The sequence below is a fragment of the Amblyomma maculatum genome, chromosome 10, assembly GCF_055883805.1.
Source record: "Amblyomma maculatum isolate TAMU_Amacu chromosome 10, ASM5588380v1, whole genome shotgun sequence".
Lineage (NCBI taxonomy): Eukaryota > Metazoa > Arthropoda > Arachnida > Ixodida > Ixodidae > Amblyomma > Amblyomma maculatum.
This window is the reverse complement of record NC_139353.1, coordinates 85,605,055-85,616,007: the sequence shown is the minus strand read 5'-3', so window position 1 is coordinate 85,616,007 and position 10,953 is coordinate 85,605,055. Positions and strand designations below refer to the sequence as shown.

The 10,953-nt window shown below is 46.0% G+C and overlaps 1 long non-coding RNA gene across 1 annotated transcript in view; it reads right to left on the bottom strand.

Annotated features, from left to right (window-relative positions):
• Positions 1-3,036: 3,036 nt before the first annotated feature.
• The window catches only part of LOC146176938 (uncharacterized), a 31,655-nt gene continuing 23,738 nt past the window's right edge, over positions 3,037-10,953 (bottom strand). The window contains exon 3 of the long non-coding RNA XR_014701237.1: positions 3,037-3,168. This is a non-coding gene — a long non-coding RNA (uncharacterized LOC146176938). The remainder of the gene's footprint in view (positions 3,169-10,953) is intronic.

Genomic DNA, 10,953 nt, shown 5'->3' with positions numbered 1-10,953 from the left:
GTCTCATGGCACCTGTGTTGCGTCCCGCTGGCCTTGTGTAGCTGGCATACTGAATCGACTAGAACGTCTCGGTAGCGACGCTAAGGGCGTAACAAAATGTTACTTTCGCGAAGTTCGGCTTGTGAGGTCGTGAAAATGTGCCAGCATGGATATGCACGTGGCGGCAAAATAGATACATTTCTTGCTTTTGTGGGGGATTTAGGGTGGAGACGATATTCTAAACATAATACGAATTATTTATCTCTCGCTTGAATGTAGTGGAGATGGTCATAGTTTCCTACAAAAGCAACTTCTATTCCTCTAATTTTATTCCTTCAATTTCATTCTACAGCAATTAGGCGCTGCCTCTATTTACTGTTGACTGCCTTCTCTTTTTTTCTTTTTTCCTCCTGTCTGCGCGATTCCGCTTAAAAGGTAGTAATCAGCAATCAAGGTTAAATGCTTCTAGGCGTGTTTTTGGCTTCTGTGGTCACCTGTGGAACTGTCAAACACTCATACGAAATTTACATGAAAAACTAAATAACCTACAGCTAAATAACTTCTAAAAATTGTTTTATTATTTGAAGCGAATTTCTACAACTACAAATTGCTTTATGATATAAAACACCTTTTTTTGCGTTGCGCAGATCTGGCTTTCGTTGTTCAATTCAAACGCTGTGCCCGCTGTGGTTTCTTCTTGCTGTTTGCCGCTGCCGTTTCCGTAGTATTTTGCTTAGAAATCCTTTTTAACCGTCGTCTTGTCCTCTTAAACTATAATGTTATAGAATTATGACATGTCTTGCAAGCCTCAAGCCTTCGAAGTGTTCACTGTTTGCAGCGCACACGCAGGACGTTACCGGCAAGCTGCTTAAAATATTCGCTCGCCAACGGTCTCCGGAAGACAATGAAGTCATTCAGGTAAATTCCCTTATTTTTCGAAACTGCAAGTTTAAACAACGCACATAAACGTGTAAGCTTTGTTAATTTGCGCCTAATTTGAAGCCCTAGTTTTACCAAGCACTACTTTCTCGTACTGGGAGCAGGGGCATTGTCACTTGTTCAAACTGGGAAGGCGCGTCGGCGCTATTTGTTATGGCAGTGCTGTAACTGCATTCTCTTCCTTAGGCACCAAAATATTTGGTCTTGTGCCGCCATGTTTTATTAAATTCCACTTGTTCTATCATCACAAATATGCATCGGCAGTCACTTTTACGTTCCGCTGAGTGAGGCAGTATAGTTTTGTTTTTTGCACTTCCAGGTTTACAGCAGCACGTTTGGCACTGACAGACGTTACTTAAAATGTGGTCCTGGAAGATGGCTGCTGGTTCGGGGTTGATGCTTGCTTGGTTGCTGAAGCTTTCCCGTGAAGTGCATTAGGCTAGTAAGGGTGTTCTCCTTCCGTCACTTGATTTTCAAATAGCACCACACCGACTAATAGTGATAAATGCTTTCTTATTGGCCGGCATATGCTGTACAAGCGGAGGAACTGCGGCCTTTTCGGTGCTATTCTTGCTTTACCCTGCATGTTCTCAGGACTTGCTGAATTGCATATTAAAAGTAACAGCTATCATGTGTGCAGGACAAATTGTATCTTTACTATTATTTCCAGATGCAAGTACGACAGAAAGGCAGCATTACTTGTGTATCACCTTAAATGGGGCTGATGTACAGACGCCAAAATCTTTCTAGCCTGTGCGAGTTACTGCTTCTGTAGCGTCAACACCCTATGCCGCAGCTAAACTGCAGATTGAGGCTAAGAACATGTCCACAATTTACGCTCAGCGGTTTCCATAGTTTGCTGGATTGTTCCCCCTAATGACGTCATTGCATATTAAGGCTCTTCAGATAGGCAAGCAGCTTGAGAATGCGAATGGGTTTGCGTGCATTTTAGGTTCCAAAGAATAATGCTATGTGTAGCAGGCAATTAACGAAATAATCAATCATGACTTAACCGAATAAAATAAATTCTTCTCTTTACTTTTTCACGTGAATGCTTTTTTCATGTTTCAAACGGCAAGTAATAAGCAGTATGCATGCTTTATAGCTGCATCATGGACGTGCTTTTATAGCCTCGAAAACGTAATGCTGTTATTTAGTTCATTCTCACAGGAAAGGGAAGCTACTAAAAACTTCGTTCACGAATAATTGTCGGTGTCATAAAGATTACTCTTCGTTGCTGCGAAACATAATACAAAACGTCCTGCATCTAAGTCAGGTAATGATTCGTGATCTGCCTATTCGCGGTGCTTTGCTGCGCCAACTGGCTTGTATCCGGGGAGCGGGCGCCCTTTTATATTGCCAGAACTGTGATGTACCCGATCACGATGATGAAAGTCCTGCTGGTAGTCGTGCTTTAGTGTGCTTGCGCGGGAGTCACCCGCTAAGAACCCAAGCAAAGATATGATCAGCACTCTTTCATTCCCGTTCCCTTTTATTCCGGCAAATAAATATCTCTCTGGGCAGCACTGCCCTACTGAAAATATTGTGTGATGCTACGCGTGGTTATCTGTTCGTGGTTGTCGACCCGCACAGCGTGAGGTTAAGCGATGCGAGGATGTGCGATGCAAGGGTGTGCGATGCGAGGCTGTGCGATGCGAGGACGTGCGACGTGTGCACGGTGGGAGAACGTGCGACGTGCTCACGGCACGAAGGCGTGCACACTGTGAGGACTTTCGTATCCTTGTGTGTGCGGCAAAATTTGTGCATAGCTATCAACATTCAGAGTGCATGGATGTGAGCGCTCACTTAGTGCAAGGAATGAGTGCACTCTGAAGGTGCAAGACATTACTCTGATCGCAGACGATGAGACATTCGGCATGGGAATGCTACCATGCTATGGTGATACTCTGCATAGTTGCAAGGCTCCTACATCGCACCTCATGTTTGTGTTGCGCATCATACTAATATGCCAGCTTTAGGCCTTGTGCAAGGCCTCAGTGTCTGCTACAGTTATGACACAAAATGTTTTGCAGAAATTATGCTCTCCATGAGATGAGTCTCAAGTGCAAAGAATGCAAGCTTCCAAAAGATACATGTGGTTACCTGTATTGGCTTTATTGCCTGATACACCGTAGTCACAAAACATCTGCTTTCGGTCCACCAGGTTCGAGCTTGGATACAGGTTTCCTTCTTCAGCTGCTCTTGGCCTGTTGGATTCGAGCTTGGATACAGGTTTTCATTGTGCGACGTCTTCAAAATGCAAAAAAAAAAGGCAGGACTATATTCCAAAATCCGAAAATTCAGCTCATGTCTCTACAAAACATTCCGAGAAAGGGGTAAGTAGGTACTCTATTTTTAATTGATAACAATTCAAAAAGTTCCGATTCTGAACTACAGAAATCTGAGGAACTGGCGCAAGAATACAGGCTGTTCAGCATCATTCCATCACAAAATATAAAACCTTAGTCGAACAGATATTTCAAGGGTCTTTGAACCATATCCTATCAATCACACATTTGAGCACTGCTTCATGGAAAGCTGGGAAAGGTTGAGGGTCGCCGGAGAAAGGGTAGGCAGCGAACGCGATGGTTAGATGGCATCCTCGAGGCACTGCAGATGAAGTTGTGTGATGTTAGGAAGATAGTGGAAAGCGTGGCGTGACATGGTCCATAGGGTCACGAAGAGTCGGACACGACTGAATGACTGAACTGACTCATGGAAAGCTACAATAACTATAGTGAACAGAGCAGCGCAAAACTGGAGATTTAAATGGCCTTTGAGAAATAGAAGTGTCCATTCAAGATATGGCTTAGCACACAGGGCTAAGGAATAAAAGCAAACCTGAACTGAAAGATTATGCAATCCTACATATATGTTCATAGAAGGAAAACAAAATTGCACACAGAAGAGTGCGGAAAGTATATCATCATTGTAACTTGTACAAAAACAGTTGATAACACATCTCCAAAAGTGCACGAGTATTACTTGAGCCCAGCAGCGAATTATCCATGGCAACAGTGGGGTGCAAGAGCTTACAGTGAGATGATGGAATCTTTCAATGGTGATCGAGAATGCCATGTAGAAGTGGCACAACTCTCCCCCAAGTTTACTAAAAGCTTGGTTAGGATTTATGACGGCCCCTCAGCCTTCCTTCCAATAACATCTTGAGAAATACCCTAACCACCCGAGGCAGTGGAAACAGTGCATAGGCATCAGGTTAACTGATATTCACAAACATGTCTTGACTAACACCTTTACTCCAAGCGGTCCTCGAGGCCCTTTGTTTTTTTAAATGAAGCTCCACTTGAATTGCTCCTCGAGTGCATGAGAAAACAGAGCATCTATAAGTGGCAATGACACTACTACGGGGACACCTAAACTTCCATTTGCAAACATGGGGCATCGCAGCTTTCACACACTGTGCAAACTTCGTTCTACTGCATACCAAGCCTTTCATGAAAGTGGATACAGTAAGGATTCACAGACCCACTCTCTGAAGCATTGGCTCTGAGAACCTCAATCTGACTCAAAAATACTGAAACATCGTTTCAAGTACGACCAAGACAAGCCTCCCAAGTTTCTGCGGCTAAATTTTGAGCATGGATAACTATCGTCAGTTGCAGATTTCAATGCTGTAGTTGATCATCTCATTATGCTACTGTGGTGTAGGCACATTTCAAGTCATCACCAGATACCTTAGCAACATTTCAGAGCATGCCGAGTGCCAAGTTGCAGAAAGAATTTGATGGCTAACAGCAAATGAAGCATGTGCAGTGGTTTCTGTGAACCACTGTGGACAGTGGTGCAAGTGGGGAATGTCATATTGCAAATAGGAAGATAGCGAGGTACCGGAGGTGCAGTTGTGCCATGGAACACCTGTGCTGCACACATCAATGGCTTTCTGATTGCCTCAAATATACCTGTATGTCTAGATGCAGTGCTGAAGGGGGGGGGGGTCAATTCTGTCTTTTTAGCTGTAGAGAGGTATTCTGAGTTGGTGAAAGGCACGGCGTTTTAAGTGCGCTTAAAATTAGAGCTCCTAGCTTGCTTGGAAACAGAAACGGCATTTGCTTCTCGAAAGTCAAATTTGTTGGCTCAGGTGCATGCGCTATAACATGCTTCTTTGCACTTCACATGTGCTCAACGCTCGCCACTCAGCTCCCAGAGGGCAAATATTCCACTAGGTCACTAGAGTTCACAGCAGTTCGAGCAGTTATTAATGCCTAAATCCTGCTCTGCAGTGGATGTTGGTAGATGTGAATTGTTTTCAGCCAATGTTCACAGCTGCCTTGTTCATGCAGTCTGCAAAACATATTTTACTAGGCTGAGACTTTTTTTAACGTCCAAAAGCGACTCAGGCTATGAGAAATGCTGCTGTGGAAGACTTCAGAAATTTCAACCACCTGGAGTTCTTTAACGTGCACTTATGTAGCACCGCACACAGGCGCCTTGCTTTTAGTTTCCATCGAAAAGCGGCCGCCACAGCCTACTAGCCTGTGACTCCTGAGGCAGCTTGTGGCTGCTGTTCACAAGGACTTGACGTTAGAAAATGAGCGTGTTACACGTAGTGGCATGCACTTTCCGGACCAAATTTTGGCCTTATGGCCCATTCGGTTGGGGGGACGACAGCACAGGCGCCGAGCAGTGCAGAGAAGTACAGGAGCACGCCGAGCGAGGGTGTAATTGTCCTCCCACGGGAACGCTTTCTGCGTGTCGAGAGCATCGCGCCACGACCATTGTGACCGCACTTCCCTCCCCCAGCATTCTCCGCCTGCCCGCAGTAGCAGCAGCTGCACAGCGAGAAGCAAACACTCCGTGTAGAACTGCTTGCTTTACATGCCTTTGTTCTCACAGCGCAGCGATGTGCCTGCTGTGGCCCTTTTGATGACAGCAGCGACTCTCAAACCTTAGCAATGCTTTGCAACCGTCATTTAGAGCGTCACCGACTCGAGAAAAAAAAAGGATGGCGCAGATATAACGCTTTATGTCATGTGACTTCCTCTACTCTCGCTTTAGATGAGGGAGCAGCCGGGAGTGCGTTCAAGAGCTCTCAGCGAAGGAAAAGACCTCCTTGTCTACCATTGGAAGCCAGCACTCCTGCTCTCCCACTGGAAGGCACCCCGAAGTGCTCTCGAGGGCGCCTGCTCTCCCACTCGAATTCGCCATTAGTCTTGTCCCCGTATGCCACTTTTGCTGTCTGGAGTGGAGAAATATTACTGAAGGGTAAGTCGAAGGAAATGCTAAAAAGCATTCAAGAATCTGAACTGAACCTTAAGTAGAGAAAAGACTTTTCTTCACTTTATGGAGCTGAGGTAACGTCGATTGGAGACATATGTTTTTGAATTCGGCCACAAGGGTAAAATTTGAATCAACTATCCAACACGTAAAACACTCATGTGCTAATGTCAAGTCCTCTGAACATTCAGAAGCAAACTCGATATTCACAGGCTCACAGAACATCTTTCCCATAATGCATGAAAAGGCAACTGTGAAAAACAGCCGAAAACGCTCAACTGCAGCTGTGATACTGTTGATGTAGAACATGACATATGCATTGAGAAATCCTGTGAACTTTAGTGACTGTTTATTAAGGTTTGGTTTGAAGTTGCTACTACACTTGATATTTGAGCTTGCGGGGCTCATGGATGAGGGAAGAAAATATGCGTGCTTCTTCGCTACATATACACCCAAACCAACAAATTCTACTCGCTGATTTCAGTTTCCAAACAAAGCTGGCAGTCACAATGGTCACTGCACTTGAAAAGCCATACCTTCTGCCTACCATGAATATCTCTCCACAGAACAAGTCAACCAACCGCTTTGACAGCATCGTGTGTCCGAAGACGTACCGTCTTTGCCAAAAGTAACCAGGCTGCTGCGAAGGCTGGCGGAGCAAGTGCGCAGCCGTGTGGCGGCGTTGCGCTCCCTGTGGCTTATCGGTGCTCGTCAGCTCCGAGGGTACAACAGCTGACGTAGCTTCGCACCCTCACTCTCGCTCGTTGGATGATAAAAATTAGACGCGTATGATGTGCGGACTGCGGTTTCACGTGTGCGAAGCTTGGTTATGCCCAGCGAGGGCGCTGAGTATAGCGATGGGGCTATTCGTTCTTCTCGGCAACTGCCCTGAAGCAGATGTCACGTTTCTCGCTATATAATTATACGTGCTTGTGTTCTGCAATCCGCTACTGAAACACACCAGCAGAATTGCGCTTTCCTGCGTGTTTGATGCGCCTGTACATAAAGAATGATAACGCGCCTTGAAATTTCAACATGCTTTCTCCGAGGTGCCTTGCGTACTGCAATTTTACGGACCGTAACCCCGGTACAAATTTATGGGAAAGCTTGTGAACCCTTCCAAGCCACCTTATCTCTCTTTTAGGCTTGCAGAATTTTGCTAGTCCTTTGGGGAGGCTGTGTATAAATAAATGCAATGATTGATTGCAACAAATTCTTGCATTTGCTTGTAGGTAAGTTTTGGTATAGGTAACAAACGATAATAAAAGCTTCCTCACGCTTAGCCATTATATGCACATGACTGCTTTCTCGTTCGCGGAACCCTTATTTCAGAGCAGCATTGTCTGGCAAATCTAGCACATATTCGTCCTAAAAACGAACAAGAGCTCACCGTGTCTACTATCACCTGCTTTTCTGTTTTCCGCAGTTGCCGAGAAGATATAATAGCCCCGTCGCTATACTGAGCGCCCTCGCTGGGCACAACCAGGCTTCGCACACGTGAAACCGCAGCCCACACATCATACGCACCTAGTTTTTATCATCCGACGGGCGAGAGTGAGGGTGTGAAGTTACGTCAGCTGTTGTACCCTCGGAGCTGACGAGCACCGATAAGCCACAGCGAGCGCAACGCCGCCACACGGCCGCGCGCTTGCTCCGGCAGCCTTCGGAGCAGCCTGGTTACTTTTGGCAAAGATGGTACATAGTACCCTGATGTGACAAGCAAGCTATTAATACCAGTAGCACAGATTTGGACATTGTTCACAAGGCTCAGTCCACTAATTGTGGCCCCCGCTTTCTTTATACGTACTTGCTAAATCCAAAAATGGGAAGACTGCAAAAAATAGAGGGGGGAGGCAGCGTTTGTGTACAAAAGGGGGAGGGGGATGCTACTTTCAGGCAGTGTATGATGCGTGCTAATCTAAACATCCTAAGCATAAACACATGCAGCAGCAAGCTTGCAATGCATGTCTAAAGGTGTGCGTCCGTCGAGATATCTGCAGGCCGCCACCGAACGTTCTCACTACGTCTCTATAGCCAACGCAAAAATGATCTGCATGCCCACCACCTCAGTTTTCTCTCAGCACCATCAGAGCACTGTTTAAGCTTTTAATGCAAAACCATAACTATCTCTTTACACGTAATTTCTACCGTGACCGTTGTTGGCTGCGTTGGTTCCAAAAGAAGAGCAATCACGCCATTGTTGAGCATAGAGCAGCTTGGTAACATAAATCATACGGCTGAGCTCAATAAGAAGGATCAGACAACATGACATTTGGGCAACGCCTCTAACCTCACGTACACTGTGTGGCTGCCCTTAGCTTAGATCGAAAGCGAAGCCAGCAGAACATCTATATCTGCTGTGGCTGCATTAGCTGTGCATCGCTGCCTACAAGAAACGCAGTACACTAACTATTTTCGCAGCCAGCAACACCTACTCTTGCTCGGCTAAAGTCTGCTTTGATTGATTTTCTGCTTAGCCAATGATGCCGATGGTGCTAGTGTGGCCTCTATTGGAGATGCTCGAAATTATAATGCGGCTGCTGATTCCTCGGTGCCGGTTCCGTAAAAGCCATTCTTTGCAGGCAGAAGCCCCTCATCGGAATATTTAGGGCAGTGATCGTGCAATCAGAAAGTTTGGCCAAAATCTGAAGTCTTCTAGAAAATCGGAAGGGTTGGCTGTAGGTATGTACGCAACATGCCTTTCCCACAAGTGTGTCCTTGTCTGTGGAAGCCACCAAGCAGAGCAAACTTGCTATTATTCCTTAAATTTGTACCGTAGCTGAGCACTAAGTAGGTTCTGAAACACTGCTCATATACACAACTTAAAATGTGCAGCATCACAGAGGTATGTGATGACCAATTACAGCACTGGAGGTAGTGATAGACCATGATTATGCATACTTGGTGTCAGAAGCTGGGATGCCAGGAGGGATGCCAAAGCCATACCCAGAAAAAATAATGTGCCAGAAGTTCTAAGTTAACCAGGGTAGACCTGGGCTATCACTCAGCCAATGCTTCAGAGAACAGATCTGTGTTGGTGTTACCTGCTCTGCTGCCTTCTTCCAAAAGCTGTGCATACTCACTGTATCCACTTTAGTAAAAAGCTTGTAAACCCGCAGAAGAAGCCCACAGTGAGAGCAAATCATAAGATGTCAAATGTTTACAAGTTGAGTGCCAGTCTATGAGCCCTCAAGGTCACATAACTGCCAATAAATGAAAAGCAGGCATTCAGGGCTGGGTGGAGTTGAAGTGAATGCATTCTTATGAAGTGAAGATTTCCTGTCACTATACCCAATCTCACAAGCTGTCTGCTGCACCTGGCCCATTCGAGATCATATAGATTATAGTAGGTTATTGTGCTCTGAAGTGCCTCTCACCCCTTGCATTGGCCAGGGTGAAAGAAGGAGCACATTGACCTACTTGGACCCTTTGTAATACTCAATGCGTCACCTAGCTTGTATAGCAAAATCCTTGTGGAATAATATTTTTGCACGTCCTGGGTGCAGTCACGTGACACATGGGTGATGTAGCCTATATGTCACATACACATATCTCCTAGATTTTTTTTTTACAGAGGCATGCTGCTCAGTCAAAAGACGCGATGCGCGGGAATGTAGTGCGCACCGATTGTGTGCGTTTTCAAGTTTTTGTTATTGTTCTGTTTCTTCCGATAGTTTGGTGGGGTGACTGGTATGCAATACTATGCGGGTATTCTGGAGTCGTGACTGCTTTTTCGCAGCATGCCGCCGGGATAGTGCGTTTGCTTTCTGCAGTCTAAAAAACAATGTGCAAGAGTACTTGCTGTGTGCGGGGCTGCATATATATTGTTACGACCTTGCATCATCCGCACTTGCGCGCTCTATTGTTCGCCTGTGGGCATAGGATAAGTGCTGTGGATATGTGCTGTTGGTACAAGGGCGCTAAGCGAGCCTGTTTCCAGGAATCCTTTTGTGTAAGCCTGTTTTGCTTTGTGGACACCCTGCAAATGCCAAATTGACCCTGTCAAGAGAGCGTCTAGAAAAACACAAAGAAATGTCCCCCTGCGGGAAATAGCCGGAAGTGCTTTCTTTCTTTTGTTCACCCTTCCAGTCGAGAAGCGCCATCGTCCAGTGAGGAATGCCTACTATCTAAAGGAGACGACAGAGTGACATGTCCGCTGACTTGCAGGACAAGAAAGGAGCATGACGCATACGGCCATTAGATGATTTCCCGGGAATGCAGGAAAGATTTGCAATTGCCGGAGAGGGACAATGCTGGAAGCGTATGCGGCGCGCACGTGCACTTGGGTTTCTGAGAAGTAAATCCACTTGCCGGAACCAGCCTATTGATTCTTGGCTGAAGAATAGAAATGTACCTCCTCGCCGTTCCCAAGCTTTTCCCGCCAACAAGTGACCAGGCTCAACGAAACAATGCCGGGCCAGTCAGTGCTTCAGACCATCAGTGCAGTGATGTGTTCGATTGGATGCCGATATCTGAGGGGCGTGCCCTGGATTTGGTTGGTCAGCATCTTCAGAGAGGGGCTGGACATAGGGGGTTTTAAGGACGCTGCAGAGCACGAAATGTCGCTCTGAGCCCTGGGTAAACGGCTCATCCACTCGTTTCTCGCTATGAACTCTTAACGCTTGTCATTTTGCTGATGTACTCTTCTTTTTCGTGTAAATAATCATGTAAATAAGTTTTCTCCAAGTGCCATTAAACCTGCTTGTATATATTTTACCAACTTCGAAGATTCAGTCCTTCTTCAACCCCGAGTCTCTGCACGCTACCAAGTGAAGGCCGGGTCGACTTAGCCCCAGCGTC